Source organism: Astyanax mexicanus, chromosome 25 (genome assembly GCF_023375975.1).
Source record: "Astyanax mexicanus isolate ESR-SI-001 chromosome 25, AstMex3_surface, whole genome shotgun sequence".
Lineage (NCBI taxonomy): Eukaryota > Metazoa > Chordata > Actinopteri > Characiformes > Acestrorhamphidae > Astyanax > Astyanax mexicanus.
This window is the reverse complement of record NC_064432.1, coordinates 8591229-8606400: the sequence shown is the minus strand read 5'-3', so window position 1 is coordinate 8606400 and position 15172 is coordinate 8591229. Positions and strand designations below refer to the sequence as shown.

The following is a 15172-nucleotide window of genomic DNA, read 5'->3' as shown; positions in this document are numbered from 1 at the left end:
CAGAGATCAGTTCAGTGTCTCTTACTGAATGGTCAGAGATGAGCCGTCCACCCATCTAAAGTCCCCCTCGTTGGCTGTGTCTGTCAGACCCAGCCAGGCTTCAGTGCTGAGGAAAGTTTTATTGATGAACTCCTGTGATGGTGGGTGGAAGCACAGGACACAGGGAAACAGGTTATGAATGGTTTCTCTTTCTTGTTCTCTCTCTGTCTCTCTCTCTCTCTCTCTCTCTTTCTCACCTGTTCCCCTCTGCTGTTGATGATCACAAGGTCTGCTCCTTTCTGTTTGCATTCGTCTCTGCTTCCGCTCCAAGTCTTCTTGTTCATTGTGAGATAGTAAAGACTGGAGTTGAAGTATCCCCCTTGTTTAGAGAAGATGAAGACATTTGGTGAAGTTCTAAACACTGTGCTATGAAGACTTCTAATGAACTCCTGTAGATATAAAAGTGGCTGGCAAATGGTTGAGTGTGATGCGGTTGATTATGACAGTGTGTGAGGGGATTGAATATGAGGGGCTTGAATGTGAGAGGGTCGAGTGTGAGGGAGTTGAGTGTGAGGGAGTTGAGTGTGAGGGAGTTAAGTGTGAGGGGGTTGAGTGTGAGGGAGTTGAGTGTGAGGGGGATTGAATGTGGGAGGGTTGAGTTTGAGGGGTTTGAGTGTGAGGAGGTTGAGTTTGAGGAGGTTGAATGTGATGGGGTTGAGTGTGAGGGGGATTGAATGTGGGAGGGATGAGTTTGAGGGGGTTGAGTGTGAGGGAGTTGAGTGTGAGGGGGATTGAATGTGGGAGGGTTGAGTTTGAGGGGGTTGAGTGTGAGGAGGTTGAGTGTGAGGGGGTTGAGTGTGAGGGAGTTGAGTGTGAGGGGGATTGAATGTGGGAGGGTTGAGTTTGAGGGGTTTGAGTGTGAGGAGGTTGAGTTTGAGGAGGTTGAATGTGATGGGGTTGAGTGTGAGGGGGATTGAATGTGGGAGGGTTGAGTTTGAGGGGGTTTATTGTGAGGGGGATTGAATGTGGGAGGATTGAGTTTGAGGGGGTTGAGTGTGAGGAGGTTGAGTTTGAGGAGGTTGAATGTGATGGGGTTGAGTGTGATGGGGTTGAGTGTGAGGGGGATTTAATGTGGGAGGGTTGAGTTTGAGGGGGTTGAGTGTGAGGGAGTTGAGTGTGAGGGGGTTGGATGTGAGATGGTTGAATTGAATGCAGCACAAGGTTAAAGAATCAAATGCAGTATTTAATAATAGTGAATGTTCCTAATATTCTAAATAGTGTCAAGTAATACAACAGAAAATTACTAATCTAATATTGACTTACCAAAAAGCCCAAGTCCTCTTAAGACGATGTCTCTCTCCTTCTGTAACTGGTCTCTCTCTGCAGTCAGGTTGGTGTAACTGGTCTGTAACTGGTCTCTCTCTGCAGTCAGCTTGGTGTAACTGGTCTGTAACTGGTCTCTCTCTGCAGTCAGGTTGGTGTTACTGGTCTGTAACTGGTCTCTCTCTGCAGTCAGGTTGGTGTTACTGGTCTGTAACTGGTCTCTCTCTGCAGTCAGGTGGTTGAACTGGATCCACAGCACTGTGATGACAGTCAGCAGGAGAACACACAGCAGACCCAGACCCACTGCAGCCAGTCTGTAGCATCTGTTCCATCGAGCATCTCGTCCTAGACACGTGAACAGATACAAATACAGTTGCACAATAAATGGTTTTAGCTTCAATGTCAGAACATACACAAGTGCAATGCAGAGGTGAATGTGTGATTAAAATAGTAATGCTTAAGTAAAGGTATGATAAAAATAGCACTGCTGTGGTAAAACAGATATGATTAGAACAGAACTGCTAAGTTGTGTGACTAAAAAGCACTACTGAGGTAAACTTATGAGTTGAATAGCAATGCTGAGGTAAATATATGATTGGAGCAGCACTGCTGAGGTAAATGTGTGACCAAAATAGCATTACAATACATCCAATGTGGTGGAATTACAACAATTCTGTAAAGATGAGTGAACCAAGATTTCTCCACAGTGCTGTGAAAAACTTAGTTGCAGTTGTTCCTGCTCTGGGTGACCCAACCAAGTTATTAGGTTTAGGGGACAAACACTTTTTTTCACACAGAGCCATGTAGGTTTGGATTTTGTCCTTCTTAATAATAAAAATCTTGATTTAAAAGCTGCATTTTGTGTTTACTTGTGTTCTCTTTGAACACATGTACAGTAAGAGTAGCTTTAAATACAAAATATGTATAGAATGTAGAATATTTTTTTGTAGTCAACTTTACCTAACACATCAAGTCTACTAATCTACTAATCTACAATTTTTTAAATAGTTTTGACTAGAATTTAAATTTATATGTACTCAATATTATATTCTATACAGTTAAATGTGATTACTCATATTGATTTAATTGTTTTCTTACTTTTACTCAACTCAGGTAGTGTATATAAATGATTTTTAAAGCTTTAAAATGAATAAAATGACTAAACTACTAAAAATGCTTAATAATATTAAGTCTTAAAAATACTTTTGTAGAGTCTACAGAGAAAAGCTTCAGTCTCACCTGTCTGTAGGTTCTTCTGTGAGTCGATGTTCTTAATCTCTCGTTTGGCTTCACGTTCTTTAACACAATCTACATTTTCGTAGATCTCCCCCAGATCTCCTCTGCTGATGTCATTATAGTAGATCACATCTTCAGCATCACTCTTTGACATCTTTAAACAAGAGTCTATAAAAGTCTTACTGAAAGCTACTAAAACACTGAAACTAGTGTCTATGTGCCCATCTACCACTAAATGCCATCCCACCACACTACACCAGTCTGACTGGAACTGGGATCTAATAGGGAAGTTTCTATTGTTCTGGTGTCAGAAAAGGAAGTGCCTCAGGTGCTCCAACCTGTAATACCTGTGCTGAATCTGTGAGTGCAGCTTTATGTTATTGTCCAGGCATAGTTCTTCATTAAGTTTTAGAAAATTGAAATGACATCCAATCCACCATTTATTGTAATTTTTCTCACCACATAATTGTTGATTGAGGAAGCAAATGTGGTTCCTCCAGAACACAATGTAAAACATTGTGCATTTATTGTACAAGCACTTCATAATCTGATTAACGTAGTTCATCAGAATAAATAATAAAATGCAAATGTACAGGATGTACTATAAAGAGTCAATAGTGTCCAGCAGTGCAAATGTACAGGATGTACAGTAAAATGTCAATAGAGCACAGTTGTACATGTTGTACAAGATTCAAGATTTTTATTGTCACGTTACAGAGTACAGGTGTACATGTGAGTGAAAAACGTGGGTTCAGATTTCCATCAATGTGCAGAGAACAATATTTACAAGAATAATAAAATACAATATAATATAAAATAAGATATACAAATAACTTTACAGTAAAGCAATATACCCAGTACACATAATAACTTATACATATACACTATAGATAAATATTGCACTGAATTATGTTAAGTAAACATATGATGCTATGTAGATATGCAGATATCTAGAGTAACTATGAGTAAGTGCAGGTAAGGAATAAGTTAAGTGGGAAGTGCAGGGGGCAGAATGTTATATAATATGGGAAAGTCTGATAGATGCAGTGTTAAGTACAGGGTGCAGAGTTTGTATGGGTGTCAATCAGTGGGGTGGGTTGGGCAGAACACTATTCTACTGGCTGTTCCACAGCCTGCACGCCTGGGGGAAGAACCGGCTGATTCTGCTCTTCAAGCTTCTGAGCCTCCTTCCACTCGGCAGCTGTGAGAACAGGGAGTGGCTTGGATGGGAGGGGTCCTTCTGGATTTCCTCAGGCAGCGATTGGTTTATAAATCCAAAAGGTTTGGCAGCTGAACCCCGGTGATGTACTGCGCTGTACGCACTACCCTCTGCAGAGATTTCCGCTCAAGAGAAGTACAGTTCCTGTGCCAGCTGGTGATGCTGCCAATCAGAATGCTTTCCACAGTGCTGGTGTAGAAAGTTCTGAGAAAGTCTAAGAAAGTAAAGGCGTTGTTGTGAAGCTGCTGACCCTCTCCACCACAGTCCCATTGATGGAGATCGACGAGTGTGCTCTCTCCAGCTTCCTGAGGTCCACGATCAGCTCCTTGGTCTTGCTGATGTTTAGAGAGAGGTTTTTCTCCTGGCACCAGTTTTCCAGGATGATAACCTCCTCTCTGCTGGCCGATTCGTCATTAGATAGATAGATAGATAGATAGATAGATAGATAGATAGATAGATAGATAGATAGATAGATAGATAGATAGATAGATAGATAGATGGATAGATAGATAGATACTTTATTGATCCCGAAGGAAATTTAGCAGCCAGTAGCCTGCCACTGAAACTGCTCCTTTGGTCCATGATGATAGAATGCAATGGGTGACCAGCATTATCCATGATGGAGAGTAGTTTGTGCAGTGTCCTCCTTTCTGCCACCGTTACCACAGAGTCCAGCTCCACGCCAACCACGGATGCCGCCCGCCTGACCAACTTGTCCAGACGCATCTCGTCCCTCTTCTTCATGCTTCCTCCCCAGCACACTACAGCATAGAAAAGACAGCTGGACACCACGGTCTGATAAAACATCAGCAGGAGCTTCCGACAGATGTTAAAAGACCCCAGCCTCCTCAGGAAGTAGAGCCGGCTCTGTCCCTTCCTGTACAGGATGTCTGTGTTGGATGACCAGTCCAGCCTATCATCCAGATGCAGTCCGAGATACCTGTAGGTCTTCACCATCTCCACATCAACTCCCACAATAGATACAGGCTGTGTGGGTGGCCTGACCCTGCGGAAGTCCACCACCATCTCCTTGGTCTTGGAGGTGTTAAGCAGCAGGTTGTTCCTATTGCACCACGACACAAAGTCTTCCACAAGGTGTCTGTACTCCTCCTCCTTTCCTTCCCGTATACATGCCACAATGGCAGTGTCGTCGGAAAACTTCTGCATGTGGCATGTCTCAGAGTTGTACTGGAAGTCTGAGGTGTAGAGTGTAAAGAGAAACGGGGAGAGCACAGTCCCCTGTGGTGCTCCTGTGCTGCAGACCACAGTCTCTGATGTACAGTTCTTCAGCCTGACACACGGAGGTCTGTCAGTGAGGTAGTCTGTGATCCAGGAGACCAAATAAGGATCCACCTGCATCCCCACCAGCTTGTCTTTCAGGAGGAGAGGCTGAATGGTGTTGAAAGCACTGGAAAAATCAAAGAACATGACTCTCACAGTGCTGCTTCCTCTGTCCAGATGAGAGCGGGTCCGGTGGAGAAAGTACAGTATGGCATCATCCACTCCCACTTTCTCTCTGTAGGCGAATTGTAAGGGGTCCATTGCATGTTGGACCTGGGGTCTGAGGTGGTGTAGAAGCAGACGTTCCAAGGTCTTCATGATATGTGATGTAAGAGCGACCGGCCTGTAGTCATTGAGCTCACTGGGATGTGTCTTCTTGGGTACTGGAACCAGGCATGATGTCTTCCACAGTGTGGGGACCCTCCCCAAACGCAGACTCAGGTTGAACATGTGCTGCAGGGGAGCCCCCAGCTCAGCTGCACATGACTTTAGTAGTCTGGGACACACTTTGTCCGGCCCAGCTGCCGGACATTATTGGAGATCAGGCCAACAATTGTTGTGTCAATTTGAGGATGACATTGGAGCTGTGTCAGGCTGCGCAGTCGTGGGTGTACAGGGAGTACAGGAGCGGACTCAGCACACAGCCCTGAGGGGGTAGTATCAGAAGTGCCAGCATTCTGGAAAAGTTGACAGGATGGACATACAGGTGTCTGTGTTGTGTACTCAAAAATATAAGTGTATTTTTGTATATGGATGATTTTAAATGTTATCATTCTGTAAAATATGACAGGACGGAATTAAAACAAACCATGTGTGTTAAGAAGGCAAATGTTTTACAGAGTTATATGAGGAAGGGAATGTAGGATGTCAAGTAGAAACCACATGCTCAATTAACATATAAATTACTGGTTTATTCATGTAGTGTACAAAGCCTTCATTATGTGATTCATTCATTCATATGTTTGTGTGAAAGCTAGAAAAACTTAAATATTTTTTTATTGTGAAATCCATGGAATACCAATGCTCAGTTTATCCACACTCATCTTATTCATTATGCAGTGATCCAGTGCTTCTGTGATCTAGTAAATTATGTCTGTGAATATGAAAATGGACATTCAGAATGATCCTCTTCAGGACCAGAAAACAGAAGGGCAGAAGCTCTGCATTACATGATGAACATGCTCAGTACCAAAGTGTAATGTGTAATGTTCAGAATGGCTGCTCTGGGACAGCATTGATCTATCTGCATTGATCTGAATCTGAAGCTGTGAAAAGTATTAACATTCATTACTAGATAGTAGGGTTTAAAATGCTTCTGTAGAAGTTGAATTATCAACTCAAGCTTTTGACTTAAGTAAAAGTGTAAAAGTACTGGTTTCGAAACTACTTAATGTAAAAGTCAAAGTAATGTAAAATGGGGAAAAACTGCCATTAAGAACAAAGGCTTAGGCCATGTTACACCCTCTCCCCAAATCACATTTTTCTAAAAGCTATAATGACTATAATGTTATATTAAAATGTTAATGTTGATAAATTTGTGATGCACTAGGCTCCCTGTTTCAGATGTCTATATGCCCATTGAAAATAATTGTATTTTAGTACAATGTAAATATATTAAAGAAGCTTAGTTGGGACATTTTGAATTGACTCGACTTCACTTGAGGCTTTGCAATGCATCTTCTTCATACTAGGCCACGGTTTCTCAACCGGGGGGCCGCGAAGCACCCTCTAGGGGTCCGCAGGCTCATACTCAGAGCGAGACAGTAGTCTGTAGTGAGCACTTTAAATCAGGGGTCTCAAACTCGCAGTCCCCAGAACGATATTTTGTGGCCTCAGACTTGAAATCAAATTTTAGTGTTAGTGCGGCGCGTCCGCAAGAAAGACGCATCCTCTCCTTGTCCACCAGCACAGCGCATCCTATTCATTTAAATAGAGAAAGCGGCTGCATGAGCGCAGCCCTGCCCTCTGGCAAAAAGTTCAGCTGTGTTCAGCTGACACATACGAGGATAGGGTTTTCTTTGAACGATGCAAAGCCGGAAAAATCAACAAGCTAAAATGTAATAGGAATTAATAGCTGTTTTTTAAATATAAGAAGTTAAACTTAATCTCCAGTAAAGTATAATACCAAAATTTCTATTTAAGTAAGGTTACTTGACACTTCTGCTGATTAAAAATAAATTATTCACAGAACTCCAGAGGTCATGTCTCATCTCCAAACTATTTAGATAATAAATCTGTAGTTCTCTGAGGTTTTAAAAAACATTGTTTGCCAGAAGCATATTGTAAAAAAAAACAATTGTTTCATTGTGGGTTTTTTTACAGTGTAAAAATCAGGACTATTTGCCTAAAAGATCGAACATATTAAACAGAAACCAGCAAACACATTGAGATATTTCTACATTTTGATAACTGTGACTTTCAGTACATACTGTATCCAACAAAAATGAGTACACTGCTCGAATTTCTGCAAATATTTTATTATCTTTTTATTGGACAATACTTTACTTAGAAATAAATATTGGATAAAACTTAGAGCACTTATATTAGTGAGTACATCTCAAAGTGAACATACCCAAATTGTGCCTAGTTGTGTCAATATACACCCCTGGTGTCAAGTCACTTGTTAGAGTTACAAGATTCCAGGTGCAATTAAGGAACAGGTCTGTTAAATTTCGGTACTTTACGTGCAATTCCCTCATACTGGCTGACAAATGTTTAACATGGCACTTCATGGCAAAGAACTCTATAAGGATGTGAGAAAGAGAATTGTTGCTCTCCAAAGATGGCCTAGGGTTTAAGAAGGTCATAGAGCAGGTTTCCAAAGCAGTTTCTACTCGGAACAGGCCTTACTAGGGATGAACTAAGAAGTTGAGTGCACATATTTCGCATCATATCCAGAGATTAGCTTTACACAATATACCGATAGGTGCTACCAGCATTGCTGCAAAGGTTGAAGAAGTGGAAGGTCAAGCATAAAAATAGCAACTGCCCTGCGATCAAGCTGAGCAAGCCAGCTATTTAAAGTGGTGTGAAAAAGTGTTTGCTACCTTTCTGATTTTTTGCATGTTTGTCACACTTAAATGTTTCGGAACATCAAACCAATTTAAATATTAGTCGAAGACTACACAGGTAAACACAAAATGCTATTTTTAAATGAATGTGTTTATTATTAAGGGAGAAAAAAAATCAAAACCTACATGGGCCTGTGTGAAAAAGTGATTGCCCCTTTGTTAAAACACACAGTCTCTGTGGTTTCTGACACCTGAATACACCACACCCAGGCCTGATTATTGCCACACCTGTTCTCAATCAAGACATATTTTAAATAGGACCTGCCTGACAAAGTGAAGTCCACGAAAAGATCCTTAAAAGCTCCACATCATGCCGAGATCCAAAGAAATTCAGGAAAAAAAAAAGTAATTAAGATCTATCAGGAAAGGGTTATAAAGCCATTTCCACCAGAGTGAGAGCCATTGTCCACAAATGGGGAAGAGATGGAACAGTGATGAACCTTGCCAGGAGTGGCCGGCCGGTCACAAAAGACCCCACAACAACATCCAAAGAACTGGAGGCCTCACTTGCCTCAGTTAAGGTCAGTGTTCATGCCTCCACCATCAGAAAGAGACTGAGCAAAAATAGCCTATATGGCAGAGTTCTGAAAAGATGAGTGGGACAAAATTCCTCCATAACGCTGTAAAAGACTCATTGCAAGTTATTGCAAATGCTTGGTTGCAGTTGTTGCTGCTTAAGGTGGCCCAACCGGCTAACCAGGGGCAATCACTTTTTCACACAGGGCCATGCAGGTTTGGATTTTTTTCTCCCTTAATAATAAACACCTTCATTTAAAAATAGCATTTTGTGTTTACCTGTGTTGTCTTTGACTAATATTTAAATTGGGTTGATGTTCCGAAACATTTAAGTGTGACAAACATGCAAAAAAATCAGGAAATCAGAAAGGGGGAAAACACTTTTTCACACCACTGTATATATAATTGCTGTGTATTGAGTTATTTGCAGAGGACAGTACATCTATTGACAGTGCTCACTTATGTTGGATACTGTATGTTTAAAAAGCAAGCTAGATTACTCCTTTTGTTGTTATATATATTTTCAGTAAAAGCAATTTCTCGCAGAGCCCATATACATTGACTCCACAGGGATAATCAGCCCAGGTTAATATATCAGATTTAGAATACTTGAAGCTGGTTATAGCACAGTCCTCATTTTGATAATCATTAGGTTCTCCCGAACACAAATATATTTTGCCATATATTTTCAGGAAAGCAGTTTCTCACAGAGCCCATATACATTGACTCCACAGGGATAATCAGCCCAGGTTAATATATCAGATTTAGAATTCTTGAAGCCGGTTATAGCACAGTCCTCATCTACTTCCCAATTATTGGGTTCTCCTTTCCACCAGAACCTGAAACACACAGAATTAGATCTTCAGAAAGCACCAATGAAGAAATGCATCATGATCAGAGATCAGTTCAGTGTCTCTTACTGAATGGTCACAGATGAGCCGTCCACCCATCTAAAGTCCCCCTCGTTGGCGGTGTCTGTCAGACCCAGCCAGGCTTCAGTGCTGAGGAAAGTTTTATTGATGAACTCCTGTGATGGTGGGTGTACAGGGAAACAGGTTATGAATGGTTTCTCTTTCTTGTTCTCTCTCTCTCTCTCTCTCTCTCTCTATCTTTCTCACCTGTTCCTCTCTGCTGTTGATGATCACCAGGTCTGATCCTTTCTGTTTGCATTCGTCTCTGCTTCCGCTCCAAGTCTTCTTGTTCGTTGTGAGATAGTAAAGACTGGAGTTGAAGTAACTCCAACCTAGAGAAGATGAAGACATTTGGTTAAGTTCTAAACACTGTGATAAGAAGACGTCTAATAAACTCCTGTAGATATAAAAGTGGCTGGCAAATGGTTGAGTTTGATGGGGTTGATTGTGACAGGGTTAAATGTGAGGGAGGTTAGTATGAGGGTGTTGAACGTGAGGAGGTTGAGTGTAAGGGGTAGAATGTGAGATGGTTGAATGTCAGGGGGTTGAATGTGAGAGAGTCGAGTGTGGGGCAGTTGAATGTGAAGGGGTCGAGTATAAGGAGGTTGAATGCGACAGGGTTGAATGTGATGGAGTTGAGTAAAAGGGTGTTCAATATGAAGGGGTTGAGTGTAAGGGGGTTGAATGTGAGGGGGCTGAATGTAATGGGGTTAATTGTGAGGGGGTTGAGGTTGAGGGGTTTGAATGTGAGAGGGTTAAATGTGAGGGAGTTGAGTAAAAGGGGGTTCAATGTGAAGGGGTTGAGTGTAAGGGGGTTGTATATGAAGGGGTTGAGTGTAAGGGGGTTGAATGTGAGAGGGCTGAATGTAATGGGGTTCATTGTGAAGGGGTTGAGGTTGAGGGGTTTGAACGTGAGAGGTTGAGTGTGAGAGGACTGAATGTGATGGGGTTGAGTGTGACGGGACTGAGTGTGAGGGGGTTGAATGTGAGGGGATGAATGTGAGCGAATTGAATGTCAGCGGGGTTGACTGTGAGGGGGTTGAGTATGAGGAGGTCAAATTTGAGAGGATTGAATGTGAGATGGTCAAATTGAACTTAGCACAAGGTTAAAGAATCAACTACAGTATTTAATAATAGTGAATGTTCCTAATATTTAAAATAATGCCAAGTAATACAACAGAAAATTACTAATCTGATATTCACATACCAAAAAGCCCAAGTCCTCTTACGACTTTGTCTCGCTCCTTCTGTAACTGGTCTCTTTCTGCAGTCAGGTTGGTGTGACTGGTCTGTAACTGGTCTCTTTCTGCAGTCAGGTTGGTGTTACTGGTCTGTAACTGGTCTCTCTCTGCAGTCAGGTTGGTGTAACTGGTCTGTAACTGGTCTCTCTCTGCAGTCAGGTTGGTGTAACTGGTCTGTAACTGGTCTCTCTCTGCAGTGAGGTTGGTGTAACTGGTCTGTAACTGGTCTCTCTCTGCAGTCAGGTTGGTGTAACTGGTCTGTAACTGGTCTCTCTCTGCAGTCAGGTGGTTGAACTGGATCAACAGCACTGTGATGGCAGTCAGCAGGAGAACACACAGCAATCCCAGGCCCACTGCAGCCAGTCTGTAGCATCTGCTCACTTGAGCATCTCGCCCTACACACACATGAATAGATACAAAAACATTAGAGCTGCACAAGATATCGTTTTAGCATCAATATCACAGCGTACACATGTGCGAAAGTCACGTTGCAGAATGTGCAGTGTGTTGTGCAATGTTAGAGTATATTAACATTTTTAAAAACGTATTTTGCTGCTCGATACAAAGAAACATTCTCTATAATTTTGCATGACAACATCTACAAGATACAGATATACAGATTATATCTACCCTAAAACTACTGAAAGACCATTGAGCCATTGCAAAGTGGTCGACAACTGGTCGCTGACTAATCTTAGAGCCCCGGCCAATCTTACTGTGCATTGTGATGCTCATTGCAATCTTACACCCTGCCAACAGTCCATTTTTACGCCTTCCCCCAGCATCATTTTAATAGCAACAATTATTTTGAATATATCTACACCAATGGGCGTGGTGGTCTCGAAATGGTGTGTGTTCAGGTCAATTCCAGGTAAATTTGTTCAGGTGAGCTGGTTAACTAGTAGGGGATCTGAGGTTGGAGTTATAGTCAGTGCAATGCAGAAGTAAATGTATGATTAGATAAGCACTGCTGAGGTACATGTGTGAATAAAATATCATTACTCAGGTAAATGTATGATTAAAATAATGCAGAATTTAAGGTAGGATTAGAACAGTACTGCTGAGATAAATGTGTGAATAACAGCACTACTGAGGTAAACATTTGAGTAAAAGGGCACTACTGAGGTAAAAATATGATTAGAATAGCCTTGCTGAGGTAAATGTATGACTAGAATAGCACTGCTGAGGTAAAAATATGATTAGAATAGTAAACCTAAGGTAAATGTATGACTAGAATAGCACTGCTGAGGTAGATGTATGATGTCTGCAGGTTTCGTCACTAGAGATGTATAAATTGGGGGGGGGGGAGGGGGGGGGGTCTAGGACTAAGCCTTTCACCCAATTTTTTTTTTTAAACAAATTGTCTAATAGCAGTAAGTTTGTATTAGGTATAGATTCTATAAAATGTAACACTTAATACAGTGTTTTATTATTATTTTAAAATGAATACATTTAAAATAATAACGTCATCTAAACTATGAAGAAAAACATATGTATTTAATTAGTAGACTAAAACATGTTAAACAAATCAGAATATTTTTTTGATTTTAGAAAATATTGGAAAGACAAAATGTGCCATCAGCCGTGTGTGTGAGTGCTTGTTTTGCTACCTTTGTGAGGACCAGATGTCCTCACAACTATTATATGAGGACCTTTTGGTGGTCCCCACAAATTTAAAGGATTTTTTATGTTTTTCACAAAAATATACTTCAATTAGAAAATCAAAACAAAAAAAATATTTACTTTTGGTCACTGAGGTTAGGGTTAGCACTTTAAAACATGTTTTGAGCATTAGATTATTTAATTAACCTGGAAATAGAAATTTGAGTTACAGTTAAACTAACTATGTTATAGCTCTGTCTGTATTAGTGGGTGTGGGATTAAAACAAGTGATTTTTGGTGGGAGCGGGCAGTAGCGGTACTAAAACAAACTAGAACGGTGTTTGTTTTTTTTTTTTTTACTAAACTTACTGCTATTAGACAATTTGTTTAAAAAACAATTGGGTGAAAGGCTTACTCCTAGACCCCCCCCCCCCCCCCCCCCCCCCCCCCCCCCCAATTTATAAATCTCTAGTGACGAAACCTGCAGACAGTACTAGTCTAGCACCTCAACTTCTAATTGTATATATCCCTAAGTATTGCCATTCTAATCATACATCTACCTCAGCAGTGCTATTCTAGTCATACATTTACCTTAGGTTTACTATTCTAATCATATTTTTACCTCAGCAGTGCTATTCTAGTCATACATTTACCTCAGCAAGGCTATTCTAATCACATTTTTACCTCAGTAGTGCCTTTTTACTCACGTTTACCTCAGTAGTGCTGTTATTCACACATTTACTTGTTTTAATCTTGGTGACCCAACTAAGTTATTAGGTTTAGGGGACAAACACTTTTTTCACACATGATTTAAAAACTGTATTTTGTGTTTACTTGTGTTTTACCTAACACATCAAGTGTATCTAAAATCTTATACTATTTAAAAAATAAGTAATTTGTGTCTATTCAGTATTATATTCTATACTGTTGTGTATTTGATTACTCATATTTACATATTTTTTCTTACTTTTACTTAACTTAGATTATGAGAAAATGACTAAAATTACTAAATTACTAAAAAATACTTATTAAGTGTAAAAGGATTAAGTGTAAAAATAATTCACCAAAAAAAACATTTGTACTTTTGTAGAGTCTACAGAGAAAAGCTTCAGTCTCACCTGTCTGTAGGTTCTTCTGTGAGCCGATGTTCTTAATCTCTCGTTTGACTTCACGTTCTTTAACACCATCTACATTTTCGTAGACCTCCCCCAGATTTCCTCTGCTGATGTCATTAAAGTAGATCACGTCTTCAGCATCACTCTTAGACATCTTTAAACAAGAGTCTATAAAAGTCTTACTGAAAGCTACTAAAACACTGACACTAGTGTCTATGTGCCCATCTGCCGATAAATGCCATCCCACCACACTACATCAGTCTTACTGGAACTGGGATCTAATAGGGAAGTTTTTATTGTACAGGTGTCAGAAAAGGAAGTTCCTCAGGTGCCCCAACCTGTAATACCTGTGGTGAATCTGTGAGTGCAGCTTTATGTTATCGTCCAGTCACATTTCTTCGTTAAGTTTTAGAAAATAGAAATCACATCCAATCCACCATTTAATGTAATTTTTCTCACCACATAATTGTTGATTGAGGAAGCAAATGTGATTCCTTCAGAACACGATGAAAAACACTGTGCTTTTAGTGTAAATGTACAGGATGTACCATAAAGAATCAACAGTGTCCAGAAGTGCAAATGTACAGGATGTACCATAAAGATTCAATAGCGTCCAAGAATGCAAATGTACAGGATGTACCATAAAGAGTTAATAGTGTCCAGAAGTGTGAATGTACAGGATGTACCATAAAGATTCAATAGCGTCCAAGAATGCAAATGTACAGGATGTACCATAAAGAGTCAATAGTGTCCAGAAGTGCAAATATACAGGATGTACCATAAAGAGTTAATAGTGTCCAGAAGTGTGAATGTACAGGATGTACCATGAAGAGTCAATAGTGTCCAGAAGTGCAAATGTACAGGAAGTACCATAAAGAGTTAATAGTGTCCAGGAGTGCAAATGTACAGGATGTACCATAAAGAGTCAATAGTGTGCAAAAGTGTAAATGTACAGGATGTACCATAAAGAGTCAATAGTGTCCAGAAGTGCAAATGTACAGGATGTACCATAAAGAGTTAATAGTGTCCAGGAGTGCAAATGTTCAGGAAGTACCATAAAGAGTCAATAGTGTCCAGAAGTGTGAAAATACAGGATGTACCATAAAGAGTCAATAGTGCCCAGGAGTGTGAATGTACAGGATGTACCATAAAGAGTCAATAGTGTCCAGAAGTGCAAATGTACAGGATGTACCATAAAGAGTCAATAGTGTCCAGGAGTGTGAATGTACAGGATGTACCATAAAGAGTCAATAGTGTCCAGAAGTGTGAATGTACAGGATGTACCATAAAGAGTTTATAGTGTCCAGGAGTGCAAATGTACAGGACGTACCATAAAGAGTCAATAGTGTCCAGGAGTGCAAATGTACAGGATGTACCATAAAGAGTTTATAGTGTCCAGGAGTGCAAATGTACAGGATGTACCATAAAGAGTTAATAGTGTCCAGGAGTGTGAATGTACAGGATGTACAATAAAGAGTCAATAGTGTCCGGCTCCACTGGGAGAAGATTCTGATGGCTCTCGGTACAAAGGATCTCCTGAGTGTGTGTGTGTCTAGGATGGGTAGGATGTAGGTGTATCTGTTATTGTGAAGTGTTGTCAGTAATCCTGCACTGTGAACTTAATCTTGAATAATCTCACTTTTGATAAACTATGCTAATCAGATTATGAAGTGAATGT

General features: G+C 40.5%; 2 protein-coding genes across 2 annotated transcripts in view; both read right to left on the bottom strand.

The window, feature by feature from the left end:
- LOC111189973 (CD209 antigen-like protein C) overlaps positions 1–15172 on the bottom strand; it is an 85231-nt gene that overhangs the window by 900 nt on the left and 69159 nt on the right. The window lies entirely within an intron of this gene.
- Positions 1–15172, bottom strand: part of LOC111197672 (C-type lectin domain family 4 member M-like) — an 82667-nt gene that overhangs the window by 30664 nt on the left and 36831 nt on the right. The window lies entirely within an intron of this gene.